This window comes from Poecilia latipinna, unplaced genomic scaffold, assembly GCF_001443285.1.
Source record: "Poecilia latipinna isolate Pla-1442-1.1 unplaced genomic scaffold, P_latipinna-1.0 Scaffold367, whole genome shotgun sequence".
Taxonomy (NCBI): Eukaryota; Metazoa; Chordata; class Actinopteri; order Cyprinodontiformes; family Poeciliidae; genus Poecilia; species Poecilia latipinna.
The window spans coordinates 67726-75375 of record NW_015112983.1 but is presented as its reverse complement, the minus strand read 5'-3'; the positions used below and the strand labels follow the sequence as shown (position 1 = coordinate 75375).

At 38.7% G+C, this 7650-nt stretch overlaps 1 long non-coding RNA gene across 2 annotated transcripts in view; it reads right to left on the bottom strand.

Moving 5' to 3' along the window:
* The window catches only part of LOC106949853 (uncharacterized), a 15175-nt gene extending 10818 nt beyond the window's left edge, over positions 1-4357 (bottom strand). For both annotated transcript variants that reach the window (XR_001425473.1, XR_001425472.1), the window contains exons 1-2: positions 4317-4357; positions 4061-4227 (exon numbers count right to left, since the gene is read on the bottom strand). This is a non-coding gene — a long non-coding RNA (uncharacterized LOC106949853). The remainder of the gene's footprint in view (positions 1-4060; positions 4228-4316) is intronic.
* Positions 4358-7650: the final 3293 nt, after the last annotated feature.

Here is a 7650-nt window from a genome sequence, read left to right as displayed (position 1 = left end):
GTGTGTGTGTGTGTGTGTGTGTGTATATATAAGGGCACACCAGAGTGTGACTACAAAGTATTTAGAAAACATTATTTGGGCAGATATTCTCAGACATTTTTGCTTGTGTTTAACATCAGCGTTGTTCTAAGCAATTCACAAGTCTTTGAACCTTTTAACGTTACTGTCGTGCAGACCCGGTTCATTTGGCTGCCTTAAGCCCAGATGCTTTGTGGCGCCCCTCCTCCCTGAAAATAAACAATAGTTGAGTATTTGTCAGCAAGTTTCTCTTTAGCTGGTTGTAAAAAATTAGGGCTCACAACAGATTTTAAGTGGAATTAATTAGACGAAACAAAGAAAGTACAATGAATTAAACGTAACAATGGGGAGTGTTATGCAGAACTAGATCTCCTCTTTTAAGGTGATTATGACTTATTTTCTCCTCTCTCCTTTTTTCTCTGCTGTTTTCCCATTTATTTGTTTTATGGAAATCCATAAAAACATCAAAAGATTGGACTTTACAGAGGAAACTGACAGCCAGCATGTAGGAGAATGACCATGTGGACAATTTTATCTGATCTCTTATTATCCATCCATCCATTTTCTTTACACCCTTGTCCATTGGTGGGGTCAGGAGGGTTGCTGGTGCCCATCTCCAGCCAATGTTCTGGGTGAGGTACACCCTGGACAGGTTGCCAGTCTGTTGCAGGGCAACACAGAGACAAACAACCATGCATACACACATTCACACCTAGGGGCAATTAACCTGACATGTTTTTGGACTGTGGGAGGAAACCGGAGTACCTGGAGAAAACCCACACATGCACAGGGAGAACATGCAAACTCCATGCAGAGAGACTGGGGCTGGGAATTGAACCCAGAACCTTCTTGCTGCAAGGCAACAGCTCTACCAACTGCACCACTGTGCAGCCCCTGATCTCTTATTATTAATCACAAATCTTTAACTATATGTTTGGTCACCTCTGAAAACAATGAGGTACATCAAATTTTACTAATGCTTATCACAATAAAAATGTGATATAAAAGTTTGCATGCCACCATTTTTTTATTTGTGACATAAATGAAAACCATGTATTGCTTTTCCTTAAAAATATATGCAAAATGTTGTGTTTGTTCTTATTCCTATAACAAAACCTAAGGCTTTGAAACAACATTTTTTCACATTGTTTGTCAAGTGCAATTATTATCTTTTAGAATAAACTTTTAGCCTAAAGGAAATACAAATTACAACAATAGATTTTTCAACTCCTCTTTGTTGGAGTAAATATGCTGTATCTGCAGCTTGTTTGATTAATATATTGTTTCCAAGCTGCTGAATTAAGGCAAACAGCCTGCTGTATATATTTACTCAACACTCTGACTCTGCAGACCTTGTCGACTCTGTGTCACTTCATCTCTGCTCGACTGCCAGAGGATAGAAGCAAACAAACAGGCCCAAACCTTTAAAACAGGTCAGATGATTATGTGACAATGATGTTAAAGGAAACGTTTCAAGTTAGATGGGAACATTATGTTTTGATTTGGGAGCAGAAAATAAAAGCTCTAGATTTGAGGTCTTCTAACAAAACAGTTCCAGTCTGCGGGGAACAGATATTTTATGATGCAGAGTCCCCCCGGTGATACTTTGAATTTAAATTAGAATCATAACTTTAAAGGGTTTGTGCAGTTTGACCGCAATATGTTTTTAATTTGAAGCATTTGTTCAAACCTGTGACAGGTTTTTGGCCTTCCAAATTAATGTAAAACACGCAGAGGCTGAATTTCAAAGACAGAAAACTGGATGCCTTGCAAAGATTTTCATACCATTTAAGCTTTTTCATATTTCCAGGACAACGTTCCATTGTTTTAAAACATGTTGGAAAGGGCTGAATGTTTAAGGTTGTTATCCTTCAAAAATATGAACCTCCAAAGCAGTTTAAAGATTCACTGTAAAAGAAAAGAGAAGCATCCCAACAGCATGACACTGCCATCACTATGTTTCAGTGTTGGGAAGTTATGTTGCAGTTGACACACATCAATAGCTTTTTGCATCACATGGTGCTTTTACATACGGTGGCTTGCATACAGTAGCCCTTGGACTTTTCCATTTTGTCGCATTACAGCCACAAACTTAAATGTATTACACTGGAATTCAATGTGAAATATCAACACAAGGTGGTATACAGATGTGAATTGGAAAGAAAATTATACAGGAGTTAAACATACTTTTTACACACAGAAAGTGCGGCATCCAAGGTATTCTGCCAACTGGGTCAACACTTTGTGGAACCTCCTTTGGCTCCAATTACAGCTGCTGTTCTTTTAGGGTTTGTCTCGACCAGCTTTGCACATCTGGTGACTAAAATTTGTGCCCATCTTCTTTGCAACATCATATTAGATGGAGAACGTTTTGAACAGCAGTTTCCAGATCTTGCCAAAGATTCTTGGTTGGGTTTAGGTTTGACTGGGCCATTCTAACACTAATTTATTTTATTGTATCCCTTGCTTCATGTTTAGGGTTGTTGTTCTGCTGGAAGCTGAAGCTTCTGTCCCAGTCTCAGGTCTTCTGCAGACTCCATCAGGTTTTCTTCCCAGATTGCCCTGTATTTGGCTCCAACCATCTCTGACCATCGCCCCCTTTCCTGCAGGAGAAAAAGCACTCCCAGAGCATGATGCTGCCAACACCATATTTGACAGTTGGGGTTGGTTCAGAATGGTGCGCAGTGCATGTTCTTTTGAATTCAAAGACAGTTGAAAACAATTCTTTAAAAAAGTGTTCTTGCTAAGTTTTCTGGCATTTAGGGAACATAAATAATTTTGGTATTTCTGACCAAGAGAGGTTTGGTCAGATTTTGTCTTCTTAGTCAGTGTTTGTAAATATCTGGTTTCAAATGCAGTATTTCTTCCACTTCATTATTTTTGCACTAGTTTTGACTTGGTTTATCACATAAAATCCCAATAAAACACCCTAAAAGTTTGTGGCTGTATCAAACAGTGTGTGAGAAAGTTCAAGATGCTTTAATCATAGTGAGCTGCTCTGCTAACCAAGTTAGCCAGTGACTATTACCATAACAAAGAGCAAGGATGACATAACATACAGGTATGTTGAACACAGAAGCACAAATTTTTAACCACATGCACACTCCATTTTCATCAGAAACTATGTTTATGATGGAAACTTCACACAACAGCAATCCACACTTGATCATTTTTATCTCAGTTTTGCTGACCGGATCATTTTTCTCTGGTTTGGTTGACAAAAGCATGACCTTTTAGTGGTGCTAAATTTAAGTTGGAGTTAAAACAGGGACACAACCAACAGCTTATATGAGAAACTGTTATTTTTAAAACCCGGGTCAGAGGCCAAAGCACAGTTTTAAATCAATAAAATGAGCTTTATAAGCCATGTGGTGCTTACCTGCGCATATTTGGAATGCAGTTGAAAATGGACACATTTTCCTGATTTGAATCCAAGCTAATTAGCATTGTAACAAAGAGTGAGCCTTAAAAACAGATCCAGACATTTGCCAACAGTAAAACCAGCCACCTGGAGACTAACTGACTGGACTTTTTGTTTTAAATACACGTTAATTCAGATTAAACAGTAACCAGTCAGCCTATTTTTATTGTTATAGTAATAATTAATGTTTATTACCAGCCTACTTTCTCTTGTTTATTTTTGAAGATGTGTAATAAACTTCATAGTTTGATTAATTTTAAATAGTGGTATTCCCAAATATGTTTTATGAGATTAACTCAACAAAACTATCGTTAATATGAACTGATACGATCTGGTAACTGATTCTAATTAAGCTTAAAGTGTTTATAATGACAAAGCTGATGTTCACTGCCATATAAATGAGTAACAAATACAGAAAGTATGAGTACAGGAAACAGTTTAAAAACACACAATTATTTCCTAATAGAGTTTTATGGTCATTATCATAAAATCTTTTTTAGTGTAAGAGATTTTGAGGTTGGTTGGGAGTTTTCTCCTTTCTCACTTCAAAGACATGAGTCATAAAGCAAGTCCTGTTGTAATACAGACTGTGTCTTTTGGGTTTTATCAGCTAAAAGTTACCTTCTCAGCTCTGTTTCCCTGCAGCAGACCGACTGTCGCTCCTCGTCTTATGGTTGTGATTAAGAAAATTGAATGGTTTTAATCTATCCCAAACTTGTTTGCTAATGACACAACTTCCTTGTTACTTGCATTCCTCGTTTTAATGTGATGACGGCATTTGCAGAGAACTGTGGAAACAGCCAGAGAACAGAACTAAACATTTGCATGTTGTCGTGGCCTGCACATCACGTCCCATTCTGCTCCTGCTTAATTTTACCTTTCTGATTTTATGTTTCCTCCGATTATCCAACTGCCAATTTTTTAACCAGAAAACAAAAACAAAACAACCTCGTTAAAACAAATGCACACATTATGTGTTACCATGTGTTCTTAGTATTTGTTTAAATTGCATTCCATGTGGTGGGCATACCTACCAGGTTTGACCTGTGACACTGTGGTCACCCGTGCTTAGCTGTCAAGAAAAATATGAGAATCTACCTTTTATTTGGGTCAGTGATCATGGGAACACTGTTGGTCTGTCTTGTGTTTAGCATGTGTGCTGGTTGCCATGTAAGTGAAAGGAAACTGTAAAACAACGGGAAGTTTCAAACAAGCACTTTGATTGGTTAAAGACATGCTCCAGCCTTAGTGCTGATCCCTCATAAACATGGTTAGTGTTGCTTAATAAATGAGAAAAAGGAGTTCTTGTCAAGTCCTGTGGTAACTACAAATTCTGAGCTGGTTTGTAAATCTCGGTTTGTAAATCCGCTGCCACGTTGTGATCTTAGTTGCTATTAAAAAAAAAAAAAGAAGAAGAAGAAGATTTATGTTGTCTACTGTAGAACAAAGATTTGGGTTTATTGGCCAGATTTAGATTTATTGATTTGCTAAAATGCCCTTTTCTGGAGTTAAACATGATTTCTTAACTCATTTCATTTTTTTTTTTTAAATTTAGGAATAAATAAGTTTCCTTTGTTCTGAGAATGCAATTATGAATAACTACATAGTATTGTTTCTATAATACATCTGGACAGGAAAAACTGCAAAAAAAAAATGTACGAGCGCACTAGTCACAGATTATTGCAGCACTTTACCTTGTTTGCGTTGCTCAGCCACACACATACAGAACACATGGTCACATTGTGTTGTAGAAAGACCTCACATGGGGCATGAGATTTAATGTGCAGCTATAATTGGCTGTTTCTGGGTTTCTCTGATATGATTAACATCAGATCTGTAGGAAGCACTTTTAATTAAAGCACAGTGATTTAGCAGTATTGCCGGCAGCAGTGTGGACACTTGCTCTGAATGTGTGTTTAAATAAAACGTTGAATAAGCCTGTATTTTCCATTAAGAGTGCTCTATCAACATTTCCGCGTGTGACTTACTGTCTGTTGTAATATTTCTCCCAGGCCACACAGCTGTGCAGTGCAGTCTGAATTACGACAAAAGGTTTCACATTATCTTCCCAGAGTTTGCAGTTTCAACCAGGGAATTCACACATTTTTCTCGTCGCGTACCCCGCTGCATGTTGGCAACGTGTAGTGAAAAATCGGTCTTGGGAAATGAACTTCAAACATGCAAATTTTTTTATTGTCTTATCTGACTTTTGTCTGCATGTGGTGTAATTTAGCTAACGGGGCATGATTCCGAAAGGAGCATGGCTGGGAACTCAGCAGTAATACACGCTTCAACTATAGTTCAATCAAGCCACAGCTGCTGTCAGAAAATGTAAAGTTCTAAGGTCTTACTTAACAACACTACCGAGATACAAAGCAGTGATAAAAACTTGTGTTTTCCTTCCACCTCAAATCTAAAATATTTTTATGACTCTTTCGTCAGACCAGAGTCAGTCAGCGGGTCTTTGTAAACGTCATAAACCTTGTTAAGCCTGATTGTGCAGAAGAGTAGAGGCTAGTCCTGTTCTTCCAGGCTGTGACCCTGTTGGCTTGCTGATCAGCAGTTTTGAGGATCTGCCCACCGTGCAAGGAAAGGTTGGTCCTCTCCCACAGCTTGTAATCCCTCTCACCCAAGGAGGTCATGTCCGTGTTGGGAAACATTCCAGACGTAGCCACGCTCTCTGCCCCGTTAAACCAATCGTTGAGCACACACAAAGTGGGAGATCTCTCTGGATCATTGGATGATGGCGCTACAGCAGGGGGGGTGCCACCTCTTTGGCCTGACTGGTCAGGGTGTCGAATAGGGTTAACCCCCTACATCGGTTTGAACAGCTTTGCACTTAAGCCACTTCCAACGCCACTCGCACAACTAATGGAGGTCACACACAGGACGGGATCTGTTTGCTAGAGAGTTGTAAACAGTTTTACAAGTAGTTAAATAGTGCACAGGCTCGTAGCTAATGATTTAATTCCTTTTTGTGCCTGAAATACATCTGAGAAGAATAAAACACTCAGAGCAAGTTAGCTGAGAAGAAAGCCAAAAGACGCAGTGGTAACATAACTTTTTGGAAGGCCTTGTAATATTGCATAATACAAGGGCCACACAAGACAAAAGTGGTGATAGCAGAAGTTAGTGTTAAGTTTCTAGCTCTATTTTTAGTTAATAAAGTTAATATTTACATACTAATTTATTCAGTGAGGAGGAGAAGTCCAAGAAGAGAAATAGAGAGAGCAGTGGCTTAGAGACACAACATACCAGCATTGCACAAGAGGTTTTAAAAGCCCAGTCTGTCACTCACAACAGTGAATAACGACAAAAAACTGACAATTTAAAACCACAAACTCCTGATAATGCAAGGACTTTTGGAATACTTGCTTTAGCTTGTGCTTTAGTTTGCATATAAACAAAAAAGTGTAAAACAGGAAGAAAAATCTAAAGTTTAATTATACACAAATAAGGGAGTTTTGTTTATTAATAAGGTGAAACCAATCACGTCTGTCATCATTTTTTGCCTGTGTTAAAATGCACGTTATAGTACACATAGTTATTGGACAGGTGTGTTTCTGTGACATTGGTTGCAGGCGATCTAACTCCAACTGAACCCCTTGACCCATGAGCATTTGGGGTAATCCTGTTACATCTTTGCAGTTGTACTCTCTGCTTGTGTCTTACTTTCTCAAAATATTGGAGTAATGAGCCTGAAACCCTGAGGTCATTGCTCCTGTTATTCATTTTAATGACCTGCCTCTAATGGTCGGATCAAAGACATTCAGACATTTCTCACCTGCAAAACCTTTTTTTTTTTTTTGCATTTTGGCCGTAATAAAACCCCTCTTTATTTTGTTTCCTACTAATGCAGGCTGCGTTATCACGTCTTGGACAGTGATCTCTGTAGCGGACAAGGCAACATGTGTTCAGACTTGAGTCGTGTCAGAGCCAGACTAGAGTCTGTGTTCTCAGCTGCTGACTGCTGGGTGCACCTGTGAGACCAAGAGAGCCTCTCACTTTCAAAGCGTCTCACAAACTATAAATCACTCAAGATTGTGCTGCTACAGTAGAGGTGGGAGTTTTCATGGGGGCAAAATGGGGCTATGAATTCACAATAATGAATTATGCTTTCAACTGGGGACTAGTTTTTGATGATGGCAATTTGTTCAAAATACAATGATGATTGCCTGAGGGTTAGGACAACAGTGCAGGAAGTTTATGTG